This window comes from Miscanthus floridulus, chromosome 18 (assembly GCF_019320115.1).
Source record: "Miscanthus floridulus cultivar M001 chromosome 18, ASM1932011v1, whole genome shotgun sequence".
NCBI classification, from domain to species: Eukaryota; Viridiplantae; Streptophyta; class Magnoliopsida; order Poales; family Poaceae; genus Miscanthus; species Miscanthus floridulus.
The window spans coordinates 49,125,007-49,142,382 of NC_089597.1; the positions used below are offsets into that span (position 1 = coordinate 49,125,007).

The 17,376-nt window shown below is 45.4% G+C and overlaps 1 pseudogene; it reads right to left on the minus strand.

Moving 5' to 3' along the window:
- Positions 1–7,988: 7,988 nt before the first annotated feature.
- On the minus strand, positions 7,989–16,693 carry LOC136523804 (uncharacterized; annotated as a pseudogene).
- Between the last annotated feature and the right edge of the window lie 683 nt (positions 16,694–17,376).

Genomic DNA, 17,376 nt, shown 5'->3' on the forward strand with positions numbered 1-17,376 from the left:
GGGGCCAAGCCTACGAGTATGGATTGAGGTCAAGCCTCATGAGTGTCAGTTGGTAGTTGTTCCTTATCAGTGGCAGTGATTCTTGTCAGCTTCAGAGATGGCTCGGTGCAGGAATATCGAGGGTGGTCCTGGCGATGAGGATCCAACGCCTCTGCCTCGCCTGACTGCTCAGCAAAAAGGAAAAGCAAAAAGACTTCGAAGAAGAAGCGCAAAATCGATGATGTTGAGGCAGAGAGAGCAGTTGCCGCAGAGCGAGCCGAGATAGGTGGATCTGGTAGTGGCATTCGTATAGGCGATCAGTTGTCACCGGCTCAGAGAGCCGCCATCGAGAGGATTGAGGCTGATCTTGGTAGCCCACCCAGGACCATCATGCTTGGAGGACGGCGTGTCTCTTTAGAGGAGAGTCGACTCAGGGGGTGACTGAGTAGCAGACACAGTCGGCAGAGTAGATAGAAAATGCTCAGCAGGTTGAGGAGACAGAGCAGGCAGCACAGCCATAGCTTCGATGCTCTAGTCGCACACGCACTCAGGTGTCACCGAGGCCCTAGACACAGAGGAGGGGCTCTCGTCCACCTCACAGACCACAAGTTTTGCTTCCAATGGTTCACCTTGACCTAAGGGCAGCCACAACCAGATAGGTGCAGCAGCTATGGTTCGTACAGTTTGAGGATTGGTTTCTACCGAGGCGGAATGAGCGTGCCTCAGAGCACTTCTACACTGTGTTGTAGGAGGACTTCTATAGTGCAAATCTCAACAGCGGTGTTGCTTTCAGATCTCAATGGGTCTGCCCCTTAGTCTCTAGTTGCAGCTACAGGCGAGCAAATCCGTCCTCACCTCACTTATCTGCCAGGCTTGTTAGATCTCCTTGGACGGCTTGGTCGGTATGTTTCATCTTGGGTCCGTGAGTTCTACTCCTTCTGGATTGACCAGCGACACAAGTTTATTCATTTTGCTTTTCGAGGGCGTGACCATAGGCTCTAGAGCTCGAGGGTTAGAGAGATACTGAGGGTTCTAGAGTCACCTATTCATCTTCACGAGACATGCTATGGACAGACAGAGCCTCCGAGATGCCCTCACGGTGGACTTGTGCCACCTATAGATTTTATCAGACCATGCTTCACAGAGCCATTTGGCGAGGGGTCGAGCAGCACACCACGTGACCTTACACCTATAGCTTGGCTCCTTGATGCTATTATGAGGACTCTGCTTTCGAGGATGGGCTAACGCGAGGGCCTGACTCGAATTCAGCTATGGCTAGTGCATTACCTGTGTCTCAGACTGTCTTTGATATTTGGGATGTGATACTTTCATAGATGGAGGACACACTAGCAGAGGGCTTCAGAGGTCATCGTCAACTGCCTTATGCTCATTGGATCACTTTCTTACTCCGAAAGGCAGTTTCAAACAAGTCCCCAAAGACAATGGCAGAGTGGACAGGTACTACTACTGAGTTTCCACAGTATGACATGAGCCAGATGCTATGTCATAGTCGTGCGAGGACATCTCGCCAGCCTAGTCGTCGCTCAGAGGTACCAGAGATAGCAGCTCAGCAGGATGAGATCATCAGGGGCATCGCAGAGATAGAGGAGGAGCTTAATGCACAACAGGAAGATGAGGTCGAGAGCAACCCAAGTGACAGCTCAGACGATGATTATCAATCGATTCCGTAGATGGCACCTCGTCCACAAGACAAAGAGGCTAGTGGCTCCAGCTCAGCTCCACCACAGCCACCGCAGACAGACCCGGCACTTCTAGCTGTACTTGAGCGGATGAGGCAGGACCATGCACGCCAGGCAAGGAGACCGTAGCTGCACTTGCTCAGGTTCAGGCATTACAGGATTTGTTTCAGCGACAGTAGCAGGCCATGCAGCAGCAGCAACTTATGATTTAGTAGTAGTTACTCGGCTTCATGCAGCATGTATTCACTGCTATCAGGGTTGATTCTCAGTAGTCTATATTTTAGATAGGCCTTCCTGCCACCACCACTCTAGAGACTCCAGCTATATAGCCTAGTGGGCTTCCGAGTCAGAAACAGCCAGCTCCTCAGTTTGCCTCACCTACAGAGCAGGTGTCTTAATGGTTTGCTTCACTAGGGACAGCTCAGGGTCCACACTTTACTCCTATTGTTACGGGCTTCACTCCGACTCAAACTTCTTCGGCATTAGTGACGGACACCCCAGTCTCTAGGAGTCTTGGTGCTACCTTTAGTGAGCTTATAGGGTAGCCTACACCTCTAGTGTTCTGAGTCTCTGGTCCTACCACAGCTGCTCTAGTTATAGGGACTACCGAGACAATTCCGTCGTTTGTTGCATCATCTAAGCCACCTCAGACAGTCACTCCTACACTTGAGGCTTCAGCGACAGCGACAGATGTGGCTCCCCTTCCTATAGTGACATCTACAAAGTCATAAGTCACGCTAGTTACTGACCAGACCTAGACCGCTTCACCTTCACTTCTAGCTACAGAGGGCCAGACCCCTCAGAGTTCAGGGTCAGAGGATGATGCAGCTCAGTTCTAGGTCTCTCACCGCACCTCAGCGCCCGACTCGACTACTCCTGTCCCGCCATCAGACCTTTAGGTTTTGAGGCTTGACGCCAAAGGGGGAGAGGGACCGAGTATGTTAGATTTAGGGGGAGCGTGTGAGATAGACTCGATTCTTTTGGTCTTTCATGTTTGATACTTCGTGCATTCATGTTTACTTTCATGCATTGTATTATATACATGGGATGGTGAGACTTATGTGACATGTGTGCTCTCTACATTGTTATATATATATATATATATATATATATATATATATATCATGTCACTTGGTTATGCTCATTGGATTTGCTTCCGCGTTTTACTCCGATTCAAATGAGCTTTACTTCATGTACTCATACTTAATTCATATCTTTTGAGAACACCATGTTGGCTTAGGTCATATAAGCATGCCTAATCCTTTTGTTCTTATTGTCTAAAGATTATATGAACCAAGCATGTTGAAAACCTCACTCGTCTCTTTTACATACTCGAGGTTGTGTTGTCACCAATCACTAAAAAGTGGGAGATTGAAAGCATCTAGGCTCCTAGTTGGGTTTCGGTGATTAATGATGACATGAGATTACTATGACTAACGTGTGTTTTGTAGAGGCAATTTGAGTTAGGTCATGGTAATGGAAATTGATTGAGCAATCATAGTTATCATGCCCCTGTCGATGGAAATCGTTTTGGTTTTCAAAGGATGGACGACAAGGTTAAGGACAGACTAGTTTTAAGTGTCGTTTGGTGTTGGAGAGACACTTAGAGTAGTTTAGGACTTTGCTTTTCCTTTGGCCGTACTATTAAGGGGGGTATAGACTAGTAGCTTAACCTAGGTGAGTCTAATGGATTAGGTGTGGTGCACACTTATCAAACTTAGCACTAGATAGCTCAGGAATAGCCCTAAGATCGAGACAAGTCAACTTCATTCACAAAGAATCTCGAATTGGAAGTGAATGGAGAATCAAATAACTGACAGAACGCTAGTTTGGTTGTGACCGGACACTGCTTGGAGAGTCTAGTCAGTTCATTGGATCGGCAGCAGCTGTCAGAGTGCGACCGGACACTAGACACCAGTGCTCACCGGACACGACGCTAGCCGTATCTGTAGTAGTGTGGACATGCTGTTGACCATAGACCGGACGCTGAATAGAGAAGTAACCGAACTCTAGGTGCCAGCATCCGGTCAACATCAGTAAGGTTCCAAAGAGGATTTTTGATGACCGGACGCGTCCGCTGAGTGCTGACCGGACACAGGCCAGAGTCCGATCAGAGCAAACGGCTCTTTCTAACACGCTGACGTATTACACTGACCGGTGCATCAGGTCATCCCGATATTTGCTGAGTTGGACCTCAACCGTTATGTTTTGAATGGGGGGTATAAATACATATCTCACTCGTCCATTTGAGGTAACTTGCCCATTTGTTCAGCTGAGAAACACCTTTGGAGTGCAAGGAAGAGCAAGAGCCTAGTGGGGTGATTGAGATTTGATAATCCAAGATTAAGGACCTCATTAGTGCATAGGGAGTAGCAAGTGTGCATCCACCTTACTGATTAGGCTTGTCTTGGTCAAGTGAGAGTTTGTGCTTGTTACTCTTGGTGATCGCCATCACCTAGATGGATCGGTGGTGATCGGGAGCTTGGTGATCATCCGGCGGAGCTTGTGGATGACCCAAGTCACTTTGTGAGAGGTTGTGGGCAATTCATCGTGATGGAGTGTCAAATAATCAACCCGTAGAGAGCACTTGATCCTTACGTGGATCAAGGGGAGCTACACCCTTGCACGGGTGCTCCAATGAGGACTAGTGCGGAGTGGCAACTCTCTGATACCTCGAGAAAACATCATTGTGTTCCTTTCCCTCTCTTTACTTTGAGCATTTACATTTGAGCAATTCATTTCATGTCTTTACATTCCTAGAATTGCCATGCTAGAGTAGGATTGGAACCTAGAGTGCAAAACTTTTGTATGGAAGAACAATAGGACCACATTTTAGACACAAGGGGTGAAATGGACGAAGTATAGGACTTAATTATTGTAAAAAAATAGAATTAGCCCAATTCACCTCCCTTCTTGGGCATCTTGATCCTTTCAACGTACGCACGCCACCTCTGGCCGCTCCCTCGAAGGACGTGGCCCTATTTGATGGGCCGAGAACCGCCATAGGTAAGGAGGGATATGGAGCTAAAAACGCTCCCACAGCCCATTCAGGCCTAGGAGTTCGAAGGTTGGCCCACCGATAGGTTCACAACTGCTCTAGGATGCCTTTAGAGTGGGGTGGAAAGGGATGGGCCCGCTAGCGGCCAGTACCCGGGTGCACAAGCGTCGCGGGCATCCTGGCCCACGTTCAAGTCTTGATTAGTTCACAGTCTATGGTTTTTCCTCGAAGAAAGGCGGCAAGCCCTTGGGACCGGTCGAACGCACCCAAGAAATATATGGATTGGCCGCCAAGAATCTAGAGTCGGTCACCAGCTGACCCATACCGGACCCCCAAGAATGGGAAGCCAGGGCCCCACTCGGACCAGCCCGTTAACAGCTCACCGAGCACCATGATTCGTCCATCGAGGAAAACATGGCATGGCTCAGCCCCTCTGTTTTATTAAAAAATGCTTGAGGGAGGACGATCACAAGACGAGCAGACCTCTCGATCGGACCCCTACTATGCGTGGGGGCTCGAGGGAAATTGGACTCATAAGGAGACCGAACACGTGGTCACACGATGATGGTGGATCGATCGGATCCTAAGGAGGGATCAGAATCAAGAGAAATCTTTTACGGCCCCCCGAATCCCGTAGCTACATGTTCCCAAGGAGTCCAATCGTGATAGAAGGGAATCGCAACCCTACCAGGATACCCCGCGGGCTACAAAGGGAAACCAAGGCCCTTAGAGTCCTGCCTGAAAAAAGCCTCCAAAGGAGTATTCTACTCCTCCGTAGGTTCAAGGGCTACTGTCGGGTATCGGTATTAGGGATACCTGGAGGAAGGAAGTTAACGGTCATGAACTTTAGTTCGCGTGGATGGTCCAAGACGTATTTAAGGTCTCGCTCAACCCCGAGGGCGCGGCGCCAGACCCCTCGGCAGCGGGCTCCGTCTCACCCGACCCTGAGGGCGCGGGCTCCGTCTCGGTAGACCCCTCGAGCGCGGGCTCCGTCTCGCTCGACTCCGAGGGTGCGAGCTTCGCCTCATCCGATGAGGATCCATACCGTCTCCAACCACTATAGGTCTAAGAGTACAATCCTAGGGTCAAACTTCTAACACCGTGAGGGAAGCGGGCATGTCTCGATGTGACCCATGGCCATGACGGACCATACCTAGGGGCTCACATTGCCAACAGTGTTGGGCGTGCCGACGCTGTGCTGCATAATCCCTGTATGGCTTCTGACAGGAGTACCTATTGACCACGCCGCTCGTCGGAATGGAGTGGAGTGTCGCGATCGCCTGACGACGCCTACGTATAGCACCAGTCACGAACAGGGCCACGACATGGAGCCATCCCCGTCATCATCTGCAGGACCGGCGGGACCCACATATAGGAGATGAAGGATGCCACGACCCTAGAGGCCTTCTTCTCCCTCGCTTTTCTCCTTTTCTCTCTCTGTAACATGCGCCTTCCCCTTCACCTATAAAAGGAAAGCAGGACGCCCTAGGAGAGGCATGAGCACATGGCTGAACGAGCTCAACAAAACCCAACTCCGCTCGATCTTTTCACCAGAGACTTGGGACCTTCTCCCTCTCTTGTTCGTTTGTAACCCCTACTACAAACTAGTGCATAACACGAGCAGCAGTAGCAGACTGGACGTAGGGACATTCCGCCATAAAAGGATCAAGATGCCCAAGAGGAGGGGTGAATTGGGCTAATTCTAAAATTCTTTGCAATAATTAAACTCTACGGTTAGACCACTTCACCTCTTGTGCCTAGAAAGTGTTTCTATTGTTCTACCGCGCAAAAGTTTAGCAACCTATGTTCCAATCCTACTCTAGCATGGCAATTCTATAAATGTAAATACAAGAATTGAATTGCTCAAAGTAAATGCTCAAAGTAAAGAGAGGAGGAACGCGACGATGTTTTGCCGAGGTGTCAGAGAGTCGCCACTCCCCACTAGTCCTCGTTGGAGCACCCGCTCAAGGGTGTAGCTCCCCCTTAATCCGTGTAAGGATCAAGTGCTCTCTACGGGTTGATTCTTCGACACTCCGTCGCGGTGAATCACCCACAACCGCTCACAACTTGAGTTGGGTCATCCACAAGCTCCGCCGGATGATCACCAAGCTCCCAATCACCACCAAGCCGTCTAGGTGATGGCGATCACCAAGAGTAACAAGCACGAACTCTCACTTGACTACGACAAGCCTAATGAGGAGGGTGGATGCACAGTTTGCTACTCTTGCTTTCACTAATGAGGCCTCTCTCTTGGATTCTCAAATCTCAATCACCTCACTAGGACCTTACTCTTCTTGGCACTCTCAAGGGTGTTTCTTAGATGTTGAAATGAGCAAAAGTAATCCCTTGAGTGAATAGAGGAAGTATTTATAACCCCTCATTCAAAACGAATCGTTATGTGCCACTGCGGGGTGATCGAACGCTCCGGTCAAGGTGACCAAATGCTCCGGTCAGTTCTCCCCGCCTCCAAGCAGTTAAGTTGTGACCGGACACTGACCAGCGTTCGGTCAGCACTGACCGGACGCGTCCGGTCATAAAAACTGCCCTCTAAAACCTTATTGATGTTGACCGGACTCTGGAACCCAGCGTCCGGTCACTTTGCTGCTCAGCGTCCGGTCAGTAGCCGAAACCTGACCAACGTCTGGTCATCACTGATCGAACATGTCCGATCAGGATTCTCCCTCTCTAGGACCTTACTGGAGTTAACCGGACTCTGGCACTCAGCGTCCGGTCACATTTCACTCAGCGTCCGATCGCATCTAAACGACTTCACCTTGATTAAATGAACTGACCGGACTCCGCGCCAGTGTCCGGTCAATATTTGACCCTCCATTTACTTCCAACTCATAATCATATGTGAATGAAGTTCGCTCCAATTGATCTAAGGACTATTTAGGAGCTACCTAGTGCTAGATTTGACAAGTGTGCACCACACCTAACCCACTAGACTCACCTAGGTCAAGCTACCCATCCATACCTCCCTTAATAGTATGACCAAAGGAAAAATAAAGTCCTAAACTACTCTAAGTGTCCCTTCAATACCAAACGATTTCCTTAACCTTGTCGTCTATCTTTAAAAACCAAAACGATTTCCATCGTAGGGGCATGACAACCATGATTGCCCAATCAATTACCATTACCATGACCAAACTCAATTGTATCTACAAAACACACGTTAGTCACAGTAATCTCGTATTATCATTAATCACCGAAACCTAACTAGGGGCCTAGATGCTTTCACGCCTGAACCAGTATAAATCCTTGTGTCCTCTGAGCACACCATCCGGGCAAGATGTGCAGATATAAATTTACTAGCCGATGGTTCGAAACACCGACACATCTTCTCTCCCAAATGACCTTATGTTGTGATAGATCATGCCATGTGCACGGAAGGTATATATGTCGTTGTTTCTGATGTTAGCAGTAGCACTATCGATGCGATAGTAGAGGAAAGTGAAAAAGAAGTGGCCATTGAAAAAACTGATATTGTTATGGAAGTGCCTAGCGTTCACGTCAGAGCTCATCCAAAGCCTCATGAGCTGGTCTGGTATGACTAGCGCATTCAGCTCGACCTTTTCGCTGCAGCAACAAAACCCAGGAGGTTCTTTTGGAAACCTCTTCGCACCACAGTGGTGGCAATCTGGGACAGGTTTTAGCACGTGTGTCTCCCTAGGTATGTTACTATATACCTTTTCGTACGAGTCAGGTACTTCAGGGTTAGAAGCCGTGTCTTCCTCAGGAGTATCACTTTGGACATCGTCGTCTGATTCCTCTATTGAAATGACATTTGAACATTAAAATAAAGGTTAAATAAAGGAGTGGATGTTTAGAAAGGTATTCGGTATTTGGTACAAATACCTTGCCCAGCAAACAGGTATCCCTCGTCCTCTTCCTCGTCATCTTCGAATATATCGCCCTCATCATCGTCTGTGATCGGTACAATGCCATGAGATATTACAGCTTGGGCAACAATAAAGGAAAGCAAATAATGTAAAGAATGTTAAAAGTAGTGCAAATTACCGGTGTCATCAAATAATGGTTGTGCAGGTGTAGCTGATGCATTTTGATTGCCTGGTCCAACGCTTTCTATCAATCATATAATGGACATGGTTGAGATAGAAATAAAGTTGTTTCATGTCAAGGAACGGGAGTAGGCCTTGTTACTTACTGTTGTTGGTCATGGTTGACTGAGGCAAGGGCGTATTTTCATCCACGTGGTCTCTAGTTATGCATTCATCATCATTATTAGCCAGTCCTGTGTTCTGACCGATGCGGCGCTCAAACACAATGTTACGGTGGGCTAACGATGCATGTCTTTGCCCAAATGGAACATTTTGTCTGTCATATGACCAGGCAATATATCACCGCATTCATCATCATCATTTATCTCCTCAGTAGCTTGTGGGAAGCAAATAGGTGTTGCATTGGATTCTAGGATAACAGTCGCTGGGGCTTACTACGGGTCCATGAGACCCAGATGAGTTTGTAGTGGGCCACACCATCTTTGGATTAAAGAGTGGATTCTCCATTGCGATAGACTCACTGTTTAAGGTGTGCCTCCGCACCTCCCTAGAGCGTTTTTAGCCACTTTCATTGCCTCTTTACGAGATGGAGCTTGATTGTAAAGCCACTGTCGCTTGCGCCTTTGTTCCCGTTGCTCAGGTGTCATGTTTGCATGTCATCTTACACCTTGCACGATCAGCCATGACTCTCATTTGTTAACTCTCTCTTACGTGAAGCATCGGTGCATTGTGACTGCATTGCTTGATTAACTATGCTATGAGCAATAATTACTTCATCGTCATCACCTACATAGTTGTGTTTGAGTTAAAATAGTAGCAAGACAAACAAAACACACCAGATATCCACCAACGATCCTCTCATTGTATATAAACCTACAGTTAGATTCACCAGCACAAAAATGTAGGCGTTGATGCCATATTAACAACAGTTAAATTACCTGACAGCCGATTGGATATAAGTATATCATCAATATTGTTTCCATAGAGTGAATCATTCCTATGCAACCAGTCATTTGTTTCATTATGATCCATATTTTCCTTGTTTGATGCATCCTGACCATCTACCAATTGTGACACAACAGATATGAGAAACATCAATAGTAATACCTATATTATTATTCACCAACATTTGTACTATACAACCATTGGTAGTTTTGATACGTAGTTGTTGCTCCTTTTTCTTTTATATGCTTCTCGATGTTTTTTATTTTTTTCGTCCCTTTTCTCTTGAGACATTGCGTGTCATCAAGCCTTATCTCTTTCTCTCCTACGTTGTGCAACATCGCTTCCTGCAGTGTTACATCCATATACTATTGATTATCATTTATATAATATAAACAACACGTTGAATTGAAAATAAGAATTGCCCTTCTATTTTGGTTACCTCCATTAGTATTGTTAGTCTTGTCACCCAATGGTGCAGGAGAGGCACTATTTTCCATTGAATGTACCCACAATTTAACCACTTGTCTAATACGGTAACCATTAGTTGAAGAATATGAAAGATGGCACATCTATAAATATAAATATTCCAAAAAATGCTAAACGCAGTTTAACCACTCGTCTAACATGAAGCACAATAGTTTGAATATACAGTATAAAGCAAAACAACTACGTAGGCTTGGTATACATAGGTTGGCTAAATGAACCTGCTGTCATAATTGGTTTATAGATTATTCTCTACTCCATCAATGAGGTGATATTTGCAAGAGAGGTCAGTGCTGTGTTTTTTTTTTGAAAAGGCAGCCTGCTACAGTAATTATATATTGTATTGTATTCTGTTGTAAACTATAGTTTCTGATATGTGCTTCCACATATGAGTGCCCCTTTTTTCTGAACAAAAAACTCCCATTATGAGCTATTCATTTTCCGACAACTCTATTCGAGTGCTGATGGCAAAGGTAAAGCTATCATGTGTAAGCAAACCTATCAAGTGTATGTTACTCCCAGGTTTTCAGTTTACAGAAACAGTACGGGAGGCCCTACTCCTATGTATTATAAAAAAATTAGGTTACGAAAATGAAAAGAAATGTAAAAGGGTTCATAAACCCTGCAAAATGGAAGCAGCCATTCAGCGCTGAATTGGGAAACAACTACAAACTCAGCCTTATACAACTCAACAATAGTCGGATCAATAAATTTGATAATTAATAAATAGAACTACTTCTTCGGCGGCACAAGGATTCAGAGTTAAGTAGTACTTCATTTGGAAAGAATATTTTAAAATATGCTCTTGAACACAGAACTACTTATATGGGCAGAAAATTTACTCTTCAATTTCTAGGATCATCTTAGACAAGACTCAAGACCTTTTCTCAAGATACAATATTGACAAGCAAGATTTTCTTGTATCTTTATTTTTGACTGTTTGTGAAATTGAAAAATAAAACCTGTATGCTCTAGCATGCACTTATTAGCTATTGAACCAACCAAACATTTTTTTTCGAAACGTAAATACAGCATGGGAGGCCCTTGTAAAATCAGCTTGTATAGAGTGCTTTTTATGTTATGTAGTCAGGTATGAGGCCGCTACTTAGTTTTAGATGTGGCTACACAATTGTTGGTTACTTCTTGCCATTGCAAAACCGTTTTAGATGTGGCTGCACAATTGTTGGTTACTTCCTGCCATTGCTAAACCAATAGATTTTAGTTGCTCTATTGAACTTGTGATGTGTTTAGTTCAAAACTTGAATTATATTCTACAAACCATATTTTTTCCTATTGGCTGATGGCTGAAAAGCTAAAATCAGCAGAAAATAATTAGGCTCAACGAGGGTAGACTGCTGAATGGCATGCAATTCATAAAAGGGTTCAGTAGGCAACACATATGCTTTTTTGCTAACCATGAATTACAAAACAAAAGAAAGATTGAACTGCAGAATACTAACCTTGATGCTCTGATTTCACTGTCAAACAACCTAGGCCAGATGTACCTGCACATGAATATCACCTCTTAGTAAATGTACTACAAAGCGGGCAGTACAACAGTCCAATGAAGAAAAGAAAAAAATATACTTCCAAACAGGGCATGACTCAATTTGTTCGTCAGCCATTGCATGTATTAGCATTGCTATATCATTCAATTGAGCCTCTACTATTTGTTGTGGTTGTTGGACCTTCTGGGTTATAGTTGTTTGCAAAGGATTGATAGCAATTCAGGGCTCAAATATTGCCAGGTTTCACTTAGACCAAAACGAGTTCTAAACTTGCTATCGTAGTCTGAAATTAAGATTCACATGCTGAGACAAGAATATGTTACTGACAATGAGAGAGGGGATAGCTTACTAACCCAGGCTACATATGTATTCTTAGAAAGAAAGTTGATCTCCTCAAACGTACAAGACTGTACTAAATTTGGTTAGACTGTACTAGATTTGATCACCTATATATTCCAAAAATAGGTACCGATCTACATATGCTGAGACAAGAATACGGTACCGATCTACAAGAATAAAGGGGATATTCAAAGTTGTACTAATTACTGGGGAATTAAGTTGATGAGCCATACTATGAAGCTATGGGAGAGAGTTATCGAGCACCGCTTGAGAGCAATAACACGGGTCTCTATGAACCAATTTGGTTTCATGCCCGGAAGGTCAACCATGGAAGCCATTTTCTTAATAAGACAAGTTATGGAGCGGTATTGGGAGAAGAAGGACCTACACATGGTTTTTATTAACTTGGAGAAGGCTTATGATAAAATACCAAGGAATGTTATGTGGTGGGCTTTGGACAAACATAAAGTCCCAACGAAGTACGTCGGGCTCATTAAGAACATGTACAACAATGTTGTGACTAATGTTCGAACAAGTGATGGAGACACGGATGACTTCCCGATTAGGATAGGACTACATCAAGGGTCAACTTTGAGCCCTTATCTGTTTGCCTTAGTGATGGATGAGGTCACAAGGGACATACAAGGGGACATCCCTTGGTGTATGCTTTTCGCGGACGATGTAGTGCTAGTTGATGAAAGCCGAACAGGAGTGAATCAGAAACTGGAGTTATGGCGGGAGATTTTGGAGTCCAAAGGTTTTAGACTCAGTAGAACTAAAACTGAGTATATGAGATGTGACTTCGGCACTACTTCTCGGGAGGAGGAAGATATTAATTTGGAAGGTTAAGTAGTGCCTAGGAATGATACCTTTTGATATTTAGGATCAATGCTATAGAGAGACGGGGATATTGATGAAGATGTTAGCCATAGAATCAAAGCAGGATGGATAAAGTGACGCCAAGCAACTGGTGTCCTATGTGACAAAAGGGTACCACAGAAGCTAAAAGGTAAGTTTTATAGGACGACGATTAGACCTACTATGTTGTATGGTGCAGAATGTTGGCCTACGAAAAGACGACATGTTCAACAGATAAATGTCGCGAAAATGCGTATGTTGCGTTGGATTTGCGGTCATACAAGAAGGGATCGAGTTCGGAACGATGATATATGTGATAGATTAGGGGTAGCACCAATTGAAGAAAAGCTTGTCCAACACCGGTTGAGATGGTTTGGACATGTCCAACGAAGACCTCCAGAGGCACCGGTGCGTAGTGGAATCCTAAGCCAGGATAGTAACGTGAAGAGAGGCAGAGGAAGACCGAAGTTGACTTGGGTAGAGGCAATAAAAGGAGACTTGAAAGGATAGAATATACTCAAAGACTTAGCCTTAGATAGGAGTGCTTGGAAAACAGCTATTCACGTGCCTGAACCTTGATTGCTTCTGCTGGGTTTCAACTCTAGCCTACCCCAACTTGTTTGGGACTTAAAGGCTTTGTTGTTGTTGTTGTATATATTCCAAATCACAACCACAGGGGAGTTTGACGATGGGTCAGAAACCGGCGGCGAGCATGTTGGCAAGGGCGAGGTGGTGGCCTCCAAGTGCAGCTGTGCACTTCACCTCCAGCCGCAGCGTGGCTGCGTGGGTGAATCACGCGAACACCAGTTCTAGCATAAGAAAACACAAGGAAGAAAACACATGCCATATTAAACTTCAGTTGGCTGCCATCTTAAAATAGGAACAAATTAAATATAAAATTCAAAAACCTGAAATTTGAAGAGAATGGTGTATACCACTAATCTTTTAGGCACTAATATATGCCTGATCAAGCAATGCCATCACAATTGATGGTGCTCTGCACACGGTATCACAAGACACCAACCATGATAATAACAATACTATGACTAATAATCGTCAGACTCAACTACTGAAGACAGTCAGACACATCACATGACACTACGCTTTTAGAAGCAAGCAACAGGGTATTGCAATTCCTATTTCCGTGTTGTGACACAAATAGAAAAGGTACTGAATTGAATAATTAGAAACATGACATCTTAATACCTGCAGGTCGCAGCTACTAATTTCTATGTCTAGCGCGATGACGTCTTGCTCTGGCAGTGGCAGACCGTAACCCCAGTGCCCAATCATCAACGGTCAGGTGAGGGCGTGAGGCACTTCTGGGTGTATCACGAAGCCAACGGATTTTGACAGCCAAAATTAAATGGGGAACTCTTCTCAGTATATACTAATGAGGCCATTCCATCAAGTTAGACCTAAATTAGTTTTTAAAGGGAAAAAAATAGGAACGTAAATTAGTTTGAATCAGCATTTGAACTGTCAATAACTCAATGTTGCACTCTACTTTCACAGGTCGCAGATTTCAGCTGAAACTCATGCCTCATCTTCTAACTGGACATCATCTATCACCTATTGTCCAACCAGAGAAGCCAAGCAGGGGCATTGCACACACAGGGAGAATAATGCATTGAACAGAAAAATAAAAATAAATAGAAGACCTGGTGAGGGCAGGGATGAGGCGACAGAAGGCGAGTTGGGTCGGTGGCCTGACCTTGACGGGTTCCGGCAGGGCTGCAGCCGTTCCTCACCAATCGGCTGGAGGGAGCTGTGGTGTACTGGCAGAGGAGAGGGCCGACGAGGCGAGGGCAGTCTAATGTCTGCACAGTCAGCATTAGCATGGAGGCTGAGTAAAATGGACGATCATTTAATCATTACACTGAAGGATCTAATGTCTGCACAGTCTCACTAAATAGAGTACTATTTTGAAGTCATAGAAAATAAGATAAGATAGCTATGCATAAAAATTAATGTGTGGAGTATCTGAACATTCCGTATCAAGGTTTTAGAAATTACAACACAAAAACTCAAACCATCATATAATTTGGACTCAAAGTAGCAAATAAATTCTGTGCAAGATGATGAATCAATGCAGTTCTCTCTTATGGTTCAGGAACAAGTAAACTACAAAACACACACATCTCTTTGTAAACAATATTGTTCTGTACATGGTTGCATTGTGCAGTCACTATAACTAATTGAAATTGGTACAGTACATTGGTTTACCTAAATCAGTGTGACGCCATAAATTAAGAAAGTTGATCTCCTCTAAGGTACAAGACAGTACTAAATTTGGCTAGATGGACACTGTGCATCTAAAGATAAGGATCCGCCAGTATACTATGAACTCACCTATATATTCCAAATCACAACCACAGGGGAGTTCGACGATGGGTCAGAAACCGGTGGCGAGCGTCTTGGCAAGTGCACCTATATATTCCAGCATCAGAAAGCACAAGCTAGAAAACACATGCCAGCTTAAACTTTAGTTGGCTGCCATCTTAAAATAGCAAGAAATTAATATGAACATGAGTCTGGGTTCTGGCCCAACAACAATTATGCTTCTCATTATTCTGACATCACGGATAGAAGCATATTGGTTACATATCGGTGTACGTATCATGTTCCTGTAATTGATGGACGCTTTTTGCGACAATGACATTCAGAAAAACCAAACTGGACTTGCAATCACTTTCAAAGCTTGCCCATACATGTTGAACAGAGAAGAACCAAGGACTAAGGTTTCCAGCAGTGATTTACCCTACCCCAAAAGTAAATATAAAGTGTCAATAACAATCAACTGTGATTACCCTCCTCTGACTTTACTACCTGCAAGTGCTCCTCAACTAAGATTATCACTATGACTCCATGGTGGCATTTAGTATCGGAAAGGTGCTTCGACTGACAAAAATATCAGGACAAAAGTTTGACCTCACAGCTGATCCAAGGAATAAGACCTTTGGGCAAATCTCAAATTCAACGCCAAAATTACGTAACTGGTGAATAAATCCGTATATATAGAGTGACAAAATTAGTCACTGGAAATCAATCAAAAGCACATCAAGATGCAAGCTTTGAATGAATGAGAAGCGAAATCCTCAGGTCAACTGCTACAGCCAAGCTTCCACAGTGCAATATTAGGCCCCAAAGCAAAGGTAGCACAGATTATTCATGCATCGAATGAATCTCGCACAAATCAAGAACATATATGCTACTACATAGTGATAACATACAGGATCGTGTAAGGCAAAAAGGAAACCAGGATGGAGAGATGAAGCAAATGAAGGAGGCAGCAGGGCAGCTACAGGATAAACAGAGAGAAGGTCATGGTCTGACCTCGCTGTCCGATGGTGAGGGCGGAGTTGTTCCAGACGGAGGCGCCGGAGGGAGAGAGGTTACGTGCGGGGCGACGGCGGAGGTGCTGAGGGCGATGGCGCGGTCCACGGCGCGGAACTCCGCCTGCAGCGACTCCGCCGCACGGGCACGTCCGGGTGGAACGCCACGTCGGGCGCCGCCACCGCGACCAAGGGATACCGGCCCATGCGCAGGACGGCCACGCTTGCGGGGGCGGCGCGAGGCGAGGCCGCGCCCACGCGACGGGGATGGCCTGGAGCAGCAGCAGCTAGCGGTGGCCAGTCCTCGCCAAGTTCTTGCAGCCGGGAGGGGCGGGGGTGTTGCTGCTGCTCGCAGGGCGCCGGAGCGAGCGAGCTATGTTGGGCGGCGGCGTGGACGAGTTCCGGTGAGGGCGCTGAAAGTCGAGCTGCGGTTATGGGAGCTGTGACAATGACCAGGGCGTCGTGCGGGGGACCTTCCAGTCGTGCGCTTGCGGCGGTTGCGCGGGGGATTAGTGGTCGGGGCCCGGTGGCGGATCTAGGATTTTGGCACAGGTACGCCGCATCAAATTTTTCATATGCAATTTAAGACGTGTGATGTAGTAAATTTACGGTATCCCTTCAAGATATGTGTGATGACGTATATAGGAAAACAAAAAAATGTGTGTGGTAATAATGCATCAAAATTCTCATATCCTATGACGAACTTTCTATACCACAAAAGTATGTGTGATGAAGTATATAGAAAAACAAACGGTAGTAATGCAGTTAAAGTATCCCTTCAAGAAATGATGAAATCTAACATCAGTTAATGATAATTGATATGTAATAACAGCTTATAATTTTTTTCATCTATTGAGCAAACTTGCGGAGTGCCACGTTTGTATGAAGTATAAATGTTATCGATAATGGAAAAAAAAAACATCAACAAATATGCATGCATGTCGATGCTACGCTGCCCATCTACTGGCCTAGGACGCTTTTGGGCTATGGCCTACGACTCTGCTCATGTGATGTGAATGCTACGCGGCCCATTTTTGGTCCAGATGGAGGCGATAGGCCAGGAGCCCAAATGTGTATCAGTCGTTTCCGGTTCCCCTTCTCCTTTGCGCCTTCGTCAGTTCCTCGCAATTTCGACGGGCACGCCGCCGCGCCGCTGAGACCCCAGAGGCCAGAGCTGAAGCGGTGAAGCTGTCTGCGAGGGAGAAAGAG